This window comes from Bombina bombina, chromosome 2, assembly GCF_027579735.1.
Source record: "Bombina bombina isolate aBomBom1 chromosome 2, aBomBom1.pri, whole genome shotgun sequence".
Taxonomy (NCBI): Eukaryota; Metazoa; Chordata; class Amphibia; order Anura; family Bombinatoridae; genus Bombina; species Bombina bombina.
In genome coordinates this window covers 651,250,609-651,271,299 of record NC_069500.1, presented here as the reverse complement: position 1 = coordinate 651,271,299, position 20,691 = coordinate 651,250,609, and the positions used below count along the sequence as shown (strand labels likewise).

The 20,691-nt window shown below is 39.8% G+C and overlaps 1 protein-coding gene across 1 annotated transcript in view; it reads right to left on the bottom strand.

The window, feature by feature from the left end:
* The window catches only part of LOC128647210 (RNA exonuclease 1 homolog), a 681,669-nt gene that overhangs the window by 530,224 nt on the left and 130,754 nt on the right, over positions 1-20,691 (bottom strand). The gene's annotated exons all lie outside the window — the stretch shown is intronic.

The following is a 20,691-nucleotide window of genomic DNA, read 5'->3' as shown; positions in this document are numbered from 1 at the left end:
AAAGAAGAACAACTATAATTAAAGCAGCAAAATAAATCTTGTAAAAGTAAATAAAGTACAAATGTTCTATTTCATTAAGCTTAGGAATCAAACCACTGATTAGAAAGCATACTTTTGGACAAAGTTAATTTAAGAAAGCACTTAATTGGACAACAAATAATTTTGTTGCACCAACTTTATGTATGTAGTGGAGTCCAGATCTAAACTTTTAATTATTGCTGATTAAATGCAACAAAACTGCATTAAAAATAAATAAAACCAGGGTAGGGACACACTGGTCTCTTATTTCAGCTGAGAACCTGCCTTAATCATAGACTTAAAGTGAAGTCAAAATTAAGCTTAAATGGATTGGATAAAGAATTTTTAATTTCTTTTTTCAATTTTGCTTGGTTCTCTTGGTATCCTTTTTTAACCCCTTAACTACTAGCGCCGTACCCTGTTCGGTGATGGCCGTTAAGCCCTTAAGGCAGGGGTTGGCAAATCTGTTTAAAAATTTAGGAACCAGTAAGAATATTTACGAGCCAGACAGTGGTATTTGTCTATAGATATATGGAGAATAACCCAAACAGGAGTAAAATTCTAGGAGCCAGTGGCTCCCAGGCTCCTGGGTTTGTCGAGTCCTGCCTTAAGGACCAGTGTCGTACCTTGATCGACGCTGCTGTCCTGGGCCTCCCGCTGCCGCGATCTTGCTAAAAGTAGCGAGATTGCGCTATTTCTGCATGCCCCTTAAGTGGGGCAGTGCAGAAATAGACTTGCAGAGGTACCGATGCAAAGAGGGACACTGTGTCCCTCTCTGCATCGGGCAGTAGTGGTGGGAGGGTTAGGAGGGAGGCGGGAATGGGTAGGATTGCTACACGGCAGAAAAGAAGAAAAAAAAGCTTATAGCAGCAGGAAGTGGGAAGGAGGGTGAGGGGGCAGCTACACTACAGAAAGATTTTTTTATTATTATTAAAGAAAACAAAGAAAGAAAAATGGCTAAATAACTGGGTACTGGCAGACAGCTGCCAGTACCTAAGATGGCAGAGACTTGTTAGAGGAGGGGGGTTAGAGAGCTTTTTGGGAGGGATCAGGGAGATGGGAAGGTAATTCTACACTGAAGAGAAAAAAAAGAAAAGTCTAAAACGAATTACTGGCAGACTGCCTACCAATACTTTAGATGGGGTGACCTGTGGGGGTGGGGGAGGGAAGAGCTGTTTGAGAGGGATCAGAGGGTGGGAAGTGTCAGATGGGAGGCTAGCCCCTAGACTAAAACTAAAATTAACCTTGCAAGCTACCTAATTAAACCCTTTCAATGTTTAACTAATTACCATGAAATAAATGATGCAATTATTTTGTTCAAAGAAGACAGTATTACACTGCCTCCACCCAGCTACTTTATAATGCCAGATGGCTCGCAAATTTTTTGGTGGAGAACACTGCACCTATGTATAACATCGCTCAAAACATTGTACAAAAACTGCATGCTTTTAAGCTCCCATCACCTTACCTAGATGTAATCTTCCACAAAAGAATACATTTAAGAACAAATCAAATTTAACAGAAGTAAAATAAAAGGTTTAAAAGGGACAGTAAACGTTGGAATACAGGTTACATAATTCTGCACTACGTAAATAAAGGGAAAATAAAGATGTATGTGCCTTTTACTAAATGTGCACCCAAGCTGGGTAAAGCTACATTTAGTTGACCAGCGTATCGGACGTGCTGTGATTAGACAGTGAGCGAATAAAGGTAAGTTAAAAAGGCACTGGAGTCAAAAACCTGAGTCAATGTGTGCTTTTCAACAAAATATACCAAAAGAACAAAGAAAATTTGATAATAGAAGCAAAATGTAAAGTGGTTTAAAATTGCATGTTCTATCTGAATCATGAAAGTGGGGAAAAAATGCACACCATCTCTTAATATTCACACTTTCTGAAACACCAGTTACTACTGAGCATGTGCAAAAGTTCTGCACAGCTTACACTTTGAATCTTAAAGGGGCACTGAACTTCATTTTTTTCATTTGCGATTCATATAGAGCATGCAATTTTAAGCAACTTTCTAATTTACTCCTATCAATTTTTCTTCATTCTCTTGATATCTTTATTTGAAAAAGAAGGCATCTAAGCTATTTGTTTGGTTCAGTCCCTAGAAAGCACTTGTTCATTGGTGGATGAATTTATCCACCAATCAGCAAGAACAAGTAAGGTGGTTCACGAAAATTGGACCGGCATCTAAACTTGTATTTCAAATAAAGATATCAAGAGAATGAAGAAAATGTGATAATAGGAGTAAATTAAAAAGTTGCTTAAAATTGCATGCTCTATCTAAATCACGAAAGAAAAAAATTGGGTTCAGTGTCCCTTTAACCCCTTAATGACAACTGACGTACCAGGTACGTCAAGCAAAAACTAACAGTTAATGACAATAGACATACCTGGTACGTCAGTTGTCTAACAGCAGCTCTCAGGGTATTGCAGTGATGCCTCGATCTGGAGGCATCCTGCAATACCTTTTTACAAGCCTCTGATGCAGAGAGCCACTCTGTGGCCTTCTCTGCACCGGTAGCGATGGTGCCGTTCGTTGGTGGGTGGGAGCGTAGCAGGAAGGCGGGTGGGCGGCCCATCGCTACCTGCAGGGGGCCTGCGGGGGCGCGCGAGCGTGTGCCCGCGCGCATTAGCCACTGACACCAATGAGGAGGGAGGGGGGAAAAAGTTAAATAAAATGTAAATATAAAAGGATCGGGGAGGGGGAGGGGGTAAGGGTATTGTGGGGGGGCTGCTATACTACAGAAAAAGTTAAAAAGAAAAAAAATGTTTTTGGGGGGCAAACTGGGTACTGGCAGACAGCTGCCAGTACCCAAGATGGCGGCAATTAGGTAGGGGGGAGGGTTAGAGAGAGGGGGGGGAGATCAGGGAGGTTGGGGGCTAAGGCAGGGGTTCATCACAGCTAAAATATTTTAATATTTTTATTTAAAAAAACAAAAACAAAAAAAACATAATTTATGTAAGAACTTACCTGATAAATTCATTTCTTTCATATTAGCAAGAGTCCATGAGCTAGTGACGTATGGGATATACATTCCTACCAGGAGGGGCAAAGTATCCCAAACCTCAAAATGCCTATAAATACACCCCTCACCACACCCACAATTCAGTTTAACGAATAGCCAAGAAGTGGGGTGATAAAAAAGTGCGAAAGCATATAAAATAAGGAATTGGAATAATTGTGCTTTATACAAAATCATAACCACCACAAAAAAAGGGCGGGCCTCATGGACTCTTGCTAATATGAAAGAAATGAATTTATCAGGTAAGTTCTTACATAAATTATGTTTTCTTTCATGTAATTAGCAAGAGTCCATGAGCTAGTGACGTATGGGATAATGATTACCCAAGATGTGGATCTTTCCACACAAGAGTCACTAGAGAGGGAGGGATAAAATAAAGACAGCCAATTCCTGCTGAAAATAATCCACACCCAAAATAAAGTTTAATGAAAAACATAAGCAGAAGATTCAAACTGAAACCGCTGCCTGAAGTACTTTTCTACCAAAAACTGCTTCAGAAGAAGAAAATATATCAAAATGGTAGAATTTAGTAAAAGTATGCAAAGAGGACCAAGTTGCTGCTTTGCAAATCTGATCAACCGAAGCTTCATTCCTAAACGCCCAGGAAGTAGAAACTGACCTAGTAGAATGAGCTGTAATCCTCTGAGGCGGAGTTTTACCCGACTCAACATAGGCAAGATGAATTAAAGATTTCAACCAAGATGCCAAAGAAATGGCAGAAGCTTTCTGGCCTTTTCTAGCACCGGAAACAATAACAAATAGACTAGAAGTCTTTCGGAAAGACTTAGAGCTTTGAAATATTATGTTGAAGCTACTAACAACATCCAAAGAATGCAACGATTTCTCCTTAGAATTCTTAGGATTAGGACATAATGAAGGAACCACAATTTCTCTACTAATGTTGTTGGAATTCACAACTTTAGGTAAAAATTCAAAAGAAGTTCGCAACACCGCCTTATCCTGATGAAAAATCAGAAAAGGAGACTCACAAGAAAGAGCAGATAATTCAGAAACTCTTCTGGCAGAAGAGATAGCCAAAAGGAACAAAACTTTCCAAGAAAGTAATTTAATGTCCAATGAATGCATAGGTTCAAAACGGAGGAGCTTGAAGAGCTCCCAGAACCAAATTCAAACTCCAAGGAGGAGAAATTGACTTAATGACAGGTTTTATACGAACCAAAGCTTGTACAAAACAATGAATATCAGGAAGAATAGCAATCTTTCTGTGAAAAAGAACAGAAAGAGCAGAGATTTGACCTTTCAAGGAACTTGCGGACAAACCCTTATCTAAACCATCCTGAAGAAACTGTAAAATTCTCGGTATTCTAAAAGAATGCCAAGAAAAATGATGAGAAAGACACCAAGAAATATAAGTCTTCCAGACTCTATAATATATCTCTCTAGATACAGATTTACGAGCCTGTAACATAGTATTAATCACAGATTCAGAGAAACCTCTTTGACCAAGAATCAAGCGTTCAATCTCCATACCTTTAAATTTAAGGATTTCAGATCCTGATGGAAAAAAGGACCTTGTGACAGAAGGTCTGGTCTTAACGGAAGAGTCCACGGTTGGCAAGAGGCCATCCGGACAAGATCCGCATACCAAAACCTGTGAGGCCATGCCGGAGCTACCAGCAGAACAAACGAGCATTCCTTCAGAATCTTGGAGATTACTCTTGGAAGAAGAACTAGAGGCGGAAAGATATAAGCAGGATGATACTTCCAAGGAAGTGATAATGCATCCACTGCCTCCGCCTGAGGATCCCGGGATCTGGACAGATACCTGGGAAGTTTCTTGTTTAGATGAGACGCCATCAGATCTATTTCTGGAAGTTCCCACATTTGAACAATCTGAAGAAATACCTCTGGGTGAAGAGACCATTCGCCCGGATGCAACGTTTGGCGACTGAGATAATCCGCTTCCCAATTGTCTATACCTGGGATATGAACCGCAGAGATTAGACAGGAGCTGGATTCCGCCCAAACCAAAATTCGAGATACTTCTTTCATAGCCAGAGGACTGTGAGTCCCTCCTTGATGATTGATGTATGCCACAGTTGTGACATTGTCTGTCTGAAAACAAATGAACGATTCTCTCTTCAGAAGAGGCCAAAACTGAAGAGCTCTGAAAATTGCACGGAGTTCCAAAATATTGATCGGTAATCTCACCTCCTGAGATTCCCTAACTCCTTGTGCCGTCAGAGATCCCCACACAGCTCCCCAACCTGAGAGACTTGCATCTGTTGAAATTACAGTCCAGGTCGGAAGCACAAAAGAAGCCCCCTGAATCAAACGATGGTGATCTGTCCACCACGTTAGAGAGTGTCGAACAATCGGTTTTAAAGATATTAATTGAGATATCTTTGTGTAATCCTTGCACCATTGATTCAGCATACAGAGCTGAAGAGGTCTCATGTGAAAACGAGCAAAGGGGATCGCGTCCGATGCAGCAGTCATAAGACCTAGAATTTCCATGCATAAGGCTACCGAAGGGAATGATTGTGACTGAAGGTTTCGACAAGCTGAAATCAATTTTAGACGTCTCTTGTCTGTTAAAGAAAAGTTACCCTTGTCTGAGGAATCAATGAACTTTTTGGTAAATTGATCCTCCAACCATGATCTTGAAGAAACAACACAAGTCGATTCGTATGAGATTCTGCTAAATGTAAAGACTGAGCAAGTACCAAGATATCGTCCAAATAAGGAAATACCACAATACCCTGTTCTCTGATTACAGACAGAAGGGCACCGAGAACCTTTGTAAAAATTCTTGGAGCTGTAGCTAGGCCAAACGGCAGAGCCACAAACTGGTAATGCTTGTCCAGAAAAGAGAATCTCAGGAACTGATAATGATCTGGATGAATCGGAATATGCAGATATGCATCCTGTAAATCTATTGTGGACATATAATGCCCTTGCTGAACAAAAGGCAAGATAGTCCTTACAGTTACCATCTTGAACGTTGGTATCCTTACATAACGATTCAATATTTTTAGATCCAGAACTGGTCTGAAGGAATTCTCCTTCTTTGGTACAATGAAGAGATTTGAATAAAACCCCATCCCCTGTTCCGGAACTGGAACTGGCATAATTACTCCAGCCAACTCTAGATCTGAAACACAATTCAGAAATGCTTGAGCTTTCACTGGATTTACTGGGACACGGGAAAGAAAAAATCTCTTTGCAGGCGGTCTCATCTTGAAACCAATTCTGTACCCTTCTGAAACAATGTTTTGAATCCAAAGATTGTGAACAGAATTGATCCAAATTTCTTTGAAAAAACGTAACCTGCCCCCTACCAGCTGAGCTGGAATGAGGGCCGCACCTTCATGTGGACTTAGAAGCAGGCTTTGCCTTTCTAGCAGGCTTGGATTTATTCCAGACCGGAGATGGTTTCCAAACTGAAACTGCTCCTGAGGATGAAGGATTAGGCTTTTGTTCTTTGTTGAAGCGAAAGGAACGAAAACGATTATTAGCCCTGTTTTTACCCTTAGATTTTTTATCCTGTGGTAAAAAAGTTCCTTTCCCACCAGTAACAGTTGAGATAATAGAATCCAACTGAGAACCAAATAATTTGTTACCCTGGAAAGAAATGGAAAGTAGAGTTGATTTAGAAGCCATATCAGCATTCCAAGTCTTAAGCCATAAAGCTCTTCTAGCTAAAATAGCTAGAGACATAAACCTGACATCAACTCTGATAATATCAAAAATGGCATCACAGATAAAATTATTAGCATGCTGAAGAAGAATAATAATATCATGAGAATCATGATCTGTTACTTGTTGCGCTAAAGTTTCCAACCAAAAAGTTGAAGCTGCAGCAACATCAGCCAATGATATAGCAGGTCTAAGAAGATTACCTGAACACAGATAAGCTTTTCTTAGAAAGGATTCAATTTTCCTATCTAAAGGATCCTTAAACGAAGTACCATCTGACGTAGGAATAGTAGTACGTTTAGCAAGGGTAGAAATAGCCCCATCAACTTTAGGGATTTTGTCCCAAAATTCTAATCTGTCAGACGGCACAGGATATAATTGCTTAAAACGTTTAGAAGGAGTAAATGAATTACCCAATTTATCCCATTCTTTGGAAATTACTGCAGAAATAGCATTAGGAACAGGAAAAACTTCTGGAATAACCACAGGAGATTTAAATACCTTATCTAAACGTTTAGAATTAGTATCAAGAGGACCAGAATCCTCTATTTCTAAAGCAATTAGTACTTCTTTAAGTAAAGAACGAATAAATTCCATTTTAAATAAATATGAAGATTTATCAGCATCAATCTCTGAGACAGAATCCTCTGAACCAGAAGAGTCATCAGAATGATGATGTTTATTTAAAAATTCATCTGTAGGGAGAGAAGTTTTAAAAGATTTTTTACGTTTACTAGAAGGAGAAATAACAGACAGCCTTCTTTATGGATTCAGAAACAAAATCTCTTATGTTATCAGGAACATTCTGCACCTTAGATGTTGAAGGAACTGCAACAGGCAATGGTACTTTACTAAAGGAAATATTATCTGCATTAACAAGTTTGTCATGACAATTAATACAAACAACAGCCGGAGGAATAGCTACCAAAAGTTTACAGCAGATACACTTAGCTTTGGTAGATCCAGCACTAGACAGCGATTTTCCTGTAGTATCTTCTGACTCAGATGCAACGTGAGACATCTTGCAATATGTAAGAGAAAAAACAACATATAAAGCAAAATTGATCAAATTCCTTAAATGACAGTTTCAGGAATGGGAAAAAATGCCAAAGAACAAGCTTCTAGTAACCAGAAGCAATGAAAAAATGAGACTGAAATAATGTGGAGACAAAAGCGACGCCCATATTTTTTTTTTTTTTAGCGCCAAATCAGACGCCCACATTATTTGGCGCCTAAATGCTTTTGGCGCCAAAAATGACGCCACATCCGGAACGCCGACATTTTTGGCGCAAAATAACGTCAAAAAATGACGCAACTTCCGGTGACACGTATGACGCCGGAAACGGAAAAGAATTTTTTGCGCCAAAAAAGTCCGCGCCAAGAATGACGCAATAAAATGAAGCATTTTCAGCCCCCGCGAGCCTAACAGCCCACAGGGAAAAAAGAGTCAAATTTTTGAAGGTAAGAAAAAATTGATTAATTCAAGTGCATTATCCCAAATATGAAACTGACTGTCTGAAAAATAAGGAATGTTGAACATTCTGAGTCAAGGCAAATAAATGTTTGAATACATATATTTAGAACTTTATAAACAAAGTGCCCAACCATAGCTTAGAGTGTCACAGAAAATAAGATTTACTTACCCCAGGACACTCATCTACATGTTTGTAGAAAGCCAAACCAGTACTGAAACGAGAATCAGCAGAGGTAATGGTATATATAAGAGTATATCGTCGATCTGAAAAGGGAGGTAAGAGATGAATCTCTACGACCGATAACAGAGAACCTATGAAATAGACCCCGTAGAAGGAGATCACTGCATTCAAATAGGCAATACTCTCCTCACATCCCTCTGACATTCACTGCACGCTGAGAGGAAAACCGGGCTCCAACTTGCTGCGGAGCGCATATCAACGTAGAATCTAGCACAAACTTACTTCACCACCTCCATCGGAGGCAAAGTTTGTAAAACTGAATTGTGGGTGTGGTGAGGGGTGTATTTATAGGCATTTTGAGGTTTGGGAAACTTTGCCCCTCCTGGTAGGAATGTATATCCCATACGTCACTAGCTCATGGACTCTTGCTAATTACATGAAAGAAAACTCCTTTTATTTAGTACTGGCAGACTTTCTGCCAGTACTTAAGATGGTGGGGACAATTGTGGGGTGGGAGGGAAGAAAGGTGTTTGGGAGGGATCAGGGGGTGGGATGTCTCAGGTGGGAGGCTGATCTCTACACTAAAGCTAAAATTAACCCTGCAAGCTCCCTTCAAGCTACCTAACTAACCCCTTCACTGCTGGACATAATTCATGTGTGGTGCGCAGCAGCATTTAGCGGCCTTCTAATTACCAAAAAACAACGCCAAAGTCATATAAGTCTGCTATTTCTGAACAAAGGGGATCCCAGAGAAGCTTTCACAACAATTTGTGCCATAATTGCACAAGCTGTCTGAAAAGAATTTCAGTGAAAAACCTAAAATTGTGAAAAATGTAAAAAAAAAAAAATGTTTTATTTGCTCGCATTTGGCAGTGAAATGGTGGCATGAAATATACCAAAATGGGCATAGATCAATACTTGGGGTTGTCTACTACACTAAAGCTAAAATTAACCCTACAAGCTCCCTAATTAACCCCTTCACTGCTGGGCATAAAACACATGTGGTGCACAGCGGCATTTAGCGGCCTTCTAATGAACAAAAAGCAACCCCAAAGCCATATAAGTGCTATTTCTGAACAAAGGGGATCCCAGAGAAGCATTTACAACCATTTGTGCCATAATTGCAGAAGCTGTTTGTAAATAATTTCAGTGAGATACCTAAAGTTTGTGACAAAATTTGTGAAAAAGTGAACTTTTATTTGATCGCATTTGGCGGTGAAATGGTGGCATGAAATATACCAATATGGGCCTAGACCAATACTAGTGGTTTGGAAATAGCAAAGTTCTACTTGTATTTATTGTCCTATAACTTGCAAAAAAGCAAAGAATATGTAAACATTGGGTATTTCTAAACTCAGGACAAAATTTAGAAACTATTTAGCATGGGTGTTTTTTGGTGATTGTAGATGTTTAACAGATTTTGGGGGTCAAAGTTAACAGATTTTGGGGGTCAAAGTTAGAAAAAGTGTGTTTTTTCTATTTTTTCCTCATATTTTATAAAAAAAATTTATAGTAAATTATAAGATATGATGAAAATAATGGTATCTTTAGAAAGTCCATTTAATGGCGAGAAAAACAATATATAAATGTGTGGGTACAGTAAATGAGTATGAGGAAAATTACAGCTAAACACCAACAGCAGAAATGTAAAAATAGCCTTTGTCCTTAAGGGTAAGAAAATTGAAAAATGGTCTGGTCATTAAGGGGTTAAGAAAAGCTGTGTGCAAGCACATGAGCAACCCTGAGACACAAAAGTATCTTTAAGGACTATTTCAGATAAAAACATTTGAACTGGTCTTAATCTAAAGGCAATGACTTTGAATGCATTAGTGTCAACCAGGTCACACGAAAATACAATGCCTTGCAAAAGTATTAACCACCCCCTTGGCATTTTCTTGTTTTGTTGCCTCACAACCTGAAATTAACATGGATTATGAGGATTTGCATCATTTAATTTACAGAACATGCCCACATCTTTGAAGATGTTTTTTTATTTTTTTTATTGTGAAGCAAACAACTAATAGGACAAAATAACAGAAAAAGTCAATGTGCATAACTATTCAACCCCCTAAAGTCAATACTTTGTAGAGTCACCTTTTGCGGCAATCACACCTTCAAGTCGCTTTGGATAAGTCTCTATGAGCTTGCCACATCTTACCACTGGGATTTTTGCCCATTCCTCCTTGCAAAACTGCTCCAGCTCCTTCAAGTTGGATGGTTTGCGCTTGTGAACAGCAATCTAAGTCTGACCACAGATTTTCTATTGGATTGAGGTCTGGGCTTTGACTAGGCCATTCCAACACATTTACATGTTTCCCCTTAAACCACTCAAGTGTTGCTTTAGCAGTGTGTTTGGGGTCATTGACCTGCTGGAAGGTGAACCTCCGTCCTAGCCTCAAATCACGCACAGAGTGGTACAGGTTTTGCTCAAGAATATCCCTGTATTTAGCACCATCCATCTTTCCTCAACTCTTACCAGTTTCCCAATCCCGGCTGCTGAAAAACATCACCACAGCATGATGCTGCAACCACCATGTTTCACTGTGGGGATGGTGTTCTTTGGGTGATTTGATGTTTTGGGTTTCCGCCAGACATAGCGTTTTCTTTGATGGACGAAAAGTTAAATTTTAGTCTCATCAGACCAGAGCACCTTCTTCCATACATTTTGGGAATCTCCTACATGCCTTTTCGCAAACTCAAAACGTGCCATTTTGTTTTTTTCTGAAAGTAATGGCTTTCTTCTGGCCACTCTGCCATAAAGCCCAACTCTATGGAGCGTACGGCTTATTGTCGTCCTATGTAAGATACTCCAGTCTCTGCTGTGGAACTCTGCAGCTCCTCCAGGGTTACCCTAGGTCTCTGTGCTGCACCTCTGATTAATGCCCTCCTTGCCCGGTCCGTGAGTTTTGGTGGGCGGCCGTCTCTTGGCAGGTTTGCTGTTGTGCCATGTTCTTTCCATTTTGTTATGATAGATTTGATGGTGCTCCTGGGGATCATCAAAGATTTGGATATGTTTTTATAACCTAACCCTGACTTGTACTTAGCAACATTGACCTACTTGTTTGGAGAGTTCCTTTGTCTTCATGGCAGTGTTTGGTTAGTGGTGCCTCTTGCTTAGGTGTTGCAGCCTCTGGGGACTTTCAAAAAAGGTGTGTATATGTAATGACAGATCATGTGACACTTAGATTGCACACAGGTGGACATCATTTCACTAATTATGTGACTTCTGAAGGTAATTAGTTGCACCAGAGATTTTTATGGGCTTCATAACAAAGGGGGTGAATACATACGCACATGACAATTTTCTGTTTTCCATTTCTAAAAAATAGTTTTATGTATATATTTTTCTCATTTCACTTCACCAACTTAGACTATTGTGTTCTGATCCATCACATAAAATTCAGATTAATAAAACATTTAACTTAAGGCTGTACTGTAACAAAATAGGTAAAAAGTATGAATACTTTTGCAAGGCATTGTACAGCAAGAAAGGTAAAAGTAATTTGTGTGGACTTAAATGTACCAGGATGGTAAATAAACATTGCTCATGTTTATAGAAGTCTACTTTGATAAGTTTCTGCATTCATTTTCTCTCATCTAAATATATACTCATTGGAAAACAGATGTATCAGAAACACTACTACAGGCTATCAAAGAAGATTGAAGATTAAGTGATTCTGCATTTCAACAAATGTATTGACTTATTTCTAAGGGAGCTGCAGATTTACTATGTTTTATTAAACCAGTAATCTTATTTATAATTTTATTTTGTGTATTTATCCATATCAATTTTTATTTGAAGTCTTTAATCATTAGCAACCACAGTGATTGCGGCTGTTTCTATTAAAGGAATAGTCTAGTCAATATTGAACTTTCATGATTCAGATAGAGCATGCAATTATATCTATCTATCTATCTATATATATGTGTGTGTGTGTGTGTACCCCATTTACCCAAATACCCAGAGACTCTGAGAACTGCTGGGCCCTGATACAGAGTTGGGGTTACTGTGTTTTGTTGGGGTATAAGGTGAAAGCCCAAACTAACATTGCCTGCTCCAAACCACCTCTTGACTCAGAGCAGGAGAATGCAATCAGCACAAACATCCAGATCATGGCGCCTCCTGCTGTTATGTGTTTGCATGTCCAGTCTAGGTGTGAAGTGTCTAACATTGTGAGAGTCATCCATTGTTTTTTGTAAATCAGGATGTAATAAGTATTCTGTCAACTTCCCCTTTAACTAACCCATTGTCTGATGTCTGCCCTATTGTATAATATTTGTTTCTATCCATTCTGTTATGGAATTAGGTACTTTTTCTTAAATCTGGAGAAAGGAGTAAAAGGCACGACTGGCTTTTTCCATTCCTTGGCTATATAGTCAGACCAAATCAGAAACCTGAAATACCCTTCGAATTTTTGGTGGAGCCTTGAAATCAACATTTAAAGAGATGAAACCCAATTTTTTTTCTCTAATAATTCAGATAGAACATGCAACATGCATGCTATATTTAGCCACCAATCAGCAATGGCTACCCAGGTGCTGAACCAAAAATGGACCAGCTAAGCTTACATTCTTGCTTTTCAAATAAAGATACAAAGAGAACGAAGAAAAATAGGAGTAAATTAGATTTTTTTTATCAGAGGGGAATTATGTGGTAACTATCAGACATGAGGGGAAATGGGGGGGGAGGGGCGTGGTGGAGTTGCCTGTCATGGTTATCCATTGACTTGTTCCACTATTGAATAGCGCCATCCATCTGCGTTGAGCTTTGTTGCAGTGTTGTTGAAGCCCTACCAGAACAGGGAAGAGATCTGATCCCTGTAAGTATGCCAAGTGCCCTAAGCTTATAAACTCCTGATGTAAGTAGGAGTGTCCTGAAGCGGTCCTCTTTTGCTACAACTTGCAGGCTATGCTATATTTATAAGAAGCAGCAAGTCCTGTGGCTTGGTATTCCAGTCTGGGAGTGTGAGGTGCATGTTGGTTTTGCCTGCCTCTGTTTACAACCTGAAGCTCTATTTGTTAATAATCCCATGTAACCTCGCATATGCTTTTTCCAGCTTAATCTCAGTAAAGACACCAACCCAGGTGAAGTATTCACCGATATTTCACTTAAACTTGCTGCCTGACATCTGAAAAGTTGATTTCTTGGGACTTTTTATTTGGAACAAGATCTTTTGAACACTCATAAATTAGGTAATCTAGTCTGGGAGAGTGGGATACATTTGTCTGTCTCCCACCTTGCATAAGAATGGAAAACCTCTAAAGGTTTATCTAAGACCCTTATTTACTTTTCTTTCTTGGCTTAATTCCAGTGAAGACACCAACCTATTTTCAGTGACTTTAATATCTGGTTTATGTTGCACAAGATCATACACTTGAAAATTGGGCTCTACTTAAAAATATAATTGGTTAAAAACAATGCAAAATTGGTTTCTGGTAATCATCTAATCAAAGAACTTTTTGCAATGGTTTGCATTCTGCTACCCGGTCTGTCTGAGTAACTTTGTTCTAAATGAGTGAAGCATAGAAAATAACACTATTTCATTTTTAATATTGGCGATTTCCTTTGGCATTCATCTGTTACCATTGTTTTGAAATATTTGGATTTTTTTTTCTGGTTTTCTGACAAAAAGGAGATTGAGTTATTGATAACTGTCTCACTGACCTAAAATTAGGGATGTATAAAATTTGCATACATTTTCCTCATGCTTAGGAATTATGCTTTAAGAAACTTGTAAAATGTTAACTCTTTGCACAAAGTTTTTTTTTTTTTTTTTGGAGGATTCATACAGCAATTTCAAAGCTTTATTTAGTGTTTCTCTTATTGGTTTGGCTACTAATGCTAGTATTTACAGCAGTCAGAATTAAATCCTTGTTCTGCCTTACACCCAGGGTGGATAAAAATCAATCATTTAAAAAAAAAAAAAAAAAAATTTTTAATTTAAATCTTATTTTTTGGATTTAAATCAGATTTTTTTAAATAAAAATTAAAAAAAATGAATGGGACAAGCACCGTCTCCAGCTCATCTTTTGGCAAATATTGTCAATATACAGTATCAGGGTCAAAACTTAAAGGGACATTAATCCCCAAAAAATTATTTAATGATTCCGATAGAAAATACAATTTTAAACAACATTCCAATTTACTTCTATTATCTAATTTGCTTCATTAGATATCTTTTTGATAAAGAAATAACAGTCCACAAGTGTAAACCAATCACATGAGGCATCTATGTGCAGCCACCAATCAGAAGCTACTGAGACTATCTAGATATGCTTTTCAGGAAAGAATACCAAGATAATGAAACAAATTAGATAATAGAAGTAAATTAGAAAGTTGTTTAAAATGGTATTCTCCATCTGAATCATGAAAGAAAAAATGTGGGTTTAATGTCCCTTTAAGTGCTGAGGAAGAGGAGTTAGCTATGACATGGGTATCCAGCAATCATCCATCTGTAATGCCAACTATAATAAACTTCAAAGCTAAGTGGGAACCATTCAAGAAAACACAATTTATGCTTACCTGATAAATTTATTTCTCTTGTGGTCTATCCAGTCCACGGATCATCCATTACTTGTGGGATATTCTCATTCCCAACAGGAAGTTGCAAAAGGACACCCACAGCAGAGCTGTTATATAGCTCCTCCCCTAACTGCCATATCCAGTCATTTGACCGAAAACAAGCCGAGAAAGGAGAAACCATAGGGTGCAGTGGTGACTGTAGTTTAAATTAAAAAATTACCTGCCTTAAAATGACAGGGCGGGCCGTGGACTGGATACACCACAAGAGAAATAAATTTATTAGGTAAGCATAAATTATGTTTTCTCTTGTAAGGTGTATCCAGTCCACAGATCATCCATTACTTGTGGGATACCAATACCAAAGCTAAAGTACACGGATGAAGGGAGGGACAAGGCAGGTACTTAAACGGAAGGTACCACTGCCTGTAAAACCTTTCTCCCAAAAATAGCCTCCGAAGAAGCAAAAGTATCACATTTGTAGAATTTTGAAAAGGTATGAAGCAAAGACCAAGTCGCCGCCTTGCAAATCTGTTCAACAGAAGCCTCATTTTTAAAGGCCCAAGTGGAAGCCACAGCTCTAGTAGAATGAGCTGTAATCCTTTCAGGAGGCTGCTGTCCAGCAGTCTCATAGGCTAAGCGGATTATGCTTCTTAGCCAAAAAGAAAGAGGTTGCCGAAGCCTTTTGACCTCTCCTCTGTCCAGAGTAGACAACAAACAAAGCAGATGTTTGACGGAAATCTTTAGTAGCTTGTAAGTAAAACTTTAAAGCACGAACCACGTCCAGATTGTGTAATAGACATTCCTTCTTTGAAGAAGGATTAGGACACAAGGATGGAACAACAATCTCTTGATTGATATTCTTGTTTGATACCACCTTAGGTAAAAACCCAGGTTTGGTACGTAGGACTACCTTATCCATATGGAAAATCAGATGAGAATCACATTGTAGGGCAGATAACTCGGAGACTCTACGAGCCGAGGAAATAGCTAACAAAAAAAGAACTTTCCAAGATAAAAGTTTGATATCTATGGAATGAAGAGGTTCAAACGGAACTCCTTGAAGAACCTTAAGAACCAAATTTAAGCTCCATGGCGGAGCAACAGGTTTAAACACAGGCTTGATTCTAACTAAAGCCTGACAAAATGCCTGAACGTCTGGAACATCTGCCAGACGTTTGTGCAAAAGAATAGACAGAGCAGAAATCTGTCCCTTTAAGGAACTAGCTGACAATCCTTTTTCCAAACCCTCTTGGAGAAAGGATAATATCCTGGGAATACTGACCTTACTCCATGAGTAACCCTTGGATTCACACCAATAAAGATATTTACGCCATATCTTATGATAAATTTTGCTGGTGACAGGCTTTCGTGCCTGTATCAAGGTATCAATGACTGACCCGGAGAAGCCACGCTTTGATAAAATCAAGCGTTCAATCCCCAGGCAGTCAGTCTCAGAGAAATTAGATTTGGATGGTTGAAAGGACCCTGAAGTAGAAGGTCCTGTCTCAGAGGCAGAGTCCATGGTGGAAAGGATGACATGTCCACTAGATCTGCATACCAGGTCCTGCGTGGCCACGCAGGCGCCATCAAAATCACTGATGCTCTCTCCTGCTTGATCTTGGCAATCAGACGAGGGAGCAGAGGAAACGGTGGAAACACATAAGCCAGGTTGAAAGACCAGGGCGCTGCTAGAGCATCTATCAGTGTCGCCTTGGGATCCCTGGACCTGGATCCGTAACAAGGAAGCTTGGCGTTCTGTCGAGATGCCATGAGATCCAGTTCTGGTTTGCCCCAACGATGAATCAATTGTGCAAACACCTCCGGATGGAGTTCCCACTCCCCCGGATGAAAAGTCTAACGACTTAGAAAATCCGCCTCCCAGTTCTCTACACCTGGGATATGGATAGCTGATAGGTGGCAAGAGTGAATCTCTGCCCAGCAAATTATTTTTGAAACTTCTAACATCGCTAGGGAACTTCTTGTTCCCCCTTGATGGTTGATGTAAGCAACAGTCGTGATGTTGTCCGACTGAAATATGATGTACCTCAGAGTTGCCAACTGAGGCCAAGTCTGAAGGGCATTGAATATCGCTCTCAGTTCCAGATTATTTATTGGAAGGAGTGTCTCCTCCTGAGGCCACGATCCCTGATCCTTCAGGGAGTTCCAGACTGCACCCCAACCTAGAAGGCTGGCATCTGTTGTAACAATTGTCCAATCTGGCCTGCGAAAGGTCATACCTTTGGACAGATGGACCCGAGATAGCCACCAGAGAAGAGAATCCCTGGTCTCTTGATCCAGATTTAGTAGAGGGGACAAATCTGTGTAATCCCCGTTCCACTGACTGAGCATCATAGTTGCAGCGGTCTGAGATGTAAGCGTGCAAACGGCACTATGTCCATTGTCGCTACCATTAAGCCGATCACTTCCATACACTGAGCCACGAAGAGCGCGGAATGGAATTTAGAAGCTTTGATAACCTGGACTCCGTCAGGTAAATTTTCATTTCTACAGAATCTATCAGAGTCCCTAGGAAGGAAACTCTTGTGAGTGGGGATAGAGAACTTTTCCTTGTTCACTTTCCACCCATGCGACCTCAGAAATGCCAGTACTACGTCCGTATGAGACTTGGCAATTTGAAAGTTTGACGCCTGTATCAGGATGTTGTCTAAATAAGGGGCCACTGCTATGCCCCGCGGCCTTAGGACCGTCAGAAGCAACCCTAGAACCTTCGTAAAGATTCTTGGGGCTGTAGCTAATCCAAAGAGAAGAGCTACAAACTGGTAATGCCTGTCTAGGAAGGCAAACCTGAGAAACCGATGATGATCTTTGTGTATCGGAATGTGAAGATAAGCATCCTTTAAATCCACTGTAGTCATGTATCGACCCTCCTGGATTATAGGTAGGATGGTACGAATATTTTCCATCTTGAATGATGGAATTTGTTTAAGATCTTTAGATCCAAAATTGGTCTGAAGGTTCCCTCTTTTTTGGGAACCACAGACAGATTTGAGTAAAAACCCTGTCCCTGTTCCTCCTTTGGAACTGGATGGATCACTCCCATAACTAGGTCTCGTACACAGTGTTAGAATGCCTCTCTCTTTATCTGGTTTGCAGATAATTGTGAAAGGTGAAATCTCCCTTTTGGGGGGGAAGCTTTGAAGTCCAGAAGATATCCCTGGGATATAATTTCCAACGCCCAGGGATCCTGGACATCTCTTGCCGACGCCTGGGCGAAGAGTGAAAGTCTGCCCCCTACTAGATCCGTTACCGGATAGGGGGCCATTCCTTCATGCTGTCTTAGAGGCAGCAGCAGGCTTTTTGGCCTGCTTACCTTTGTTCCAGGTCTGGTTTGGTCTCCAGACCGTCTTGGACTGAGCAAAAGTTCCCTCTTGTTTTGTATTAGAGGAAGTTGATGCCGCACCTGCCTTGAAGTTTCGAAAGGCACGAAAATTAGACTGTTTGGCCCTGGCATGACCTTTTCCTCCAGTGATATCAGCCATAATCTCCTTCAAACCAGGCCCGAATAGGGTCTGCCCCTTGAAGGGAATGTTAAGTAGCTTAGATTTTGAAGTCACGTCAGCTGACCATGATTTAAGCCATAGCGCCCTGCGCGCCTGTATAGCAAAAACAGAATTCTTAGCCGTTAGTTTAGTCAAATGAACAATGGCATCAGAAACAAAAGAATTGGCTAGCTTAAGTGCTCTAAGCTTGCCAAGTATGTCATCCAATGGAGTCGCTACCTGTAAAGCCTCTTCCAGAGACTCAAACCAGAACGCCGCCGCAGTAGTGACAGGAGCAATGCATGCAAGGGGCTGTAGGATAAAACCTTGTTGAATAAACATTTTCTTAACGTAACCTAATTTCTTATCCATTGGATCTAAAAAGCACAACTGTCCTCGACAGGGATAGTAGTACGCTTTGCTAGAGTAGAAACTGCTCCCTCCACCTTAGGGACTGTCTGCCATAAGTCCTGTGTGGTGGCGTCTATTGGAAACATTTTTCTAAAAATAGGAGGGGGAGAGAACGGCACACCTGGTCTATCCCATTCCTTATTAATAATTTCTGTAAACCTTTTAGGTATTGGAAAAACATCAGTACACACCGGCACTGCATAGTATTTATCCAGTCTACACAATTTCTATGGCACTGCAATTGTAACAGTCATTCAGAGCAGCTAAAACCTCCCTGAGCAATACGCGGAGGTGTTCAAGCTTAAATTTAAATGTAGAAATATCAGAATCAGGTATCTTTCCCGAGTCAGAAACATCACCCACAGACTGAAGCTCTCCTTCCTCAGCTTCTGCATATTGTGAGGCAGTATCAGACATGGTTCTTAAAGCGTCAGTATGCTGCATTTCTGCATTTCGTCTAACCCCAGAGCTATCTCGCTTACCTCTAAATTCAGGTAGTCTGGTTAATACCGCTGACAGTGTATTATCCATGACTGCCGCCATGTCTTGTAAAGTAATCGCTATGGGCGCCCTAGATGTACTTGGCGCCATTTGAGCGTGAGTCCCTTGAGCGTGAGTCAAAGGATCTGACACGTGGGGAGAGTTAGTCGGCATAACTTCCCCCTCGTCAGATTCCTCTGGTGATAAATTTTTTAAAGACAGAATATGATCTTTATTGCTTAAAGTGAAATCAGTACATTTGGTACACATTCTAAGAGGGGGTTCCACCATGGCTTTTAAACATAATGAACAAGGAGTTTCCTCTATGTCAGACATGTTTGTACAGACTAGCAATGAGACTAGCAAGCTTGAAAAACACTTTAAATCAAGTTAACAAGCAAATATAAAAAACGGCACTGTGCCTTTAAGAGAAACAAATTGTCAAAATTTGAAAAACAGTGAAAAAAGGCAGTAAATAAAACAAAGTTTTTACAGTGTATGTAATAAGCTAACAGAGCATTGCACCCACTTGCAAATGGATGATTAACCCCTTAGTTCAAAAAAACGGATAAAAAAAACAATATATAGACTTTTTTTTAACAGTCACAACAAACTGCCACAGCTCTGCTGTGGCCCTACCTTCCCCAATAAACGACTTTGGAAAGCCTTTGAGCCCTTTAGAGATGTCCTATAGCATTCAGGGGACATCTGAGGAAAGCTGGATGTCTCAGTCTGTAATTTTAACTGCGCAAAAAAAAAGCGCTAAAATAGGCCCCTCCCACTCATACTACAAATGTGGAAAGCCTCAGGAAAATGTTTCTAGGCAAAATTGAAGCCAGCCATGTGGAAAAAACTAGGCCCCAATTAAGTTTTATCACCAAAGCATATATAAAAACGATTAAACATGCCAGCAAACGTTTTATATTGCAATTTTATAAGGGTATTACCCCTGAGAGTAAGCATGATACCAGTCGCTATTAAATCACTGTATTCAGGCTTAACTTACATTAATCCGGTATCAGCAGCATTTTCTAGCATTTCCAATTCTAGAAAAAAACATAATTTATGTAAGAACTTACCTGATAAATTAATTTCTTTCATATTAGCAAGAGTCCATGAGCTAGTGACGTATGGGATATACATTCCTACCAGGAGGGGCAAAGTTTCCCAAACCTCAAAATGCCTATAAATACACCCCTCACCACACCCACAATTCAGTTTAACAAATAGCCAAGAAGTGGGGTGATAAGAAAGGAGCGAAAGCATCAAAAATAAGGAATTGGAATAATTGTGCTTTATACAAAAAAATCATAACCACCACAAAAAAGGGTGGGCCTCATGGACTCTTGCTAATATGAAAGAAATGAATTTATCAGGTAAGTTCTTACATAAATTATGTTTTCTTTCATGTAA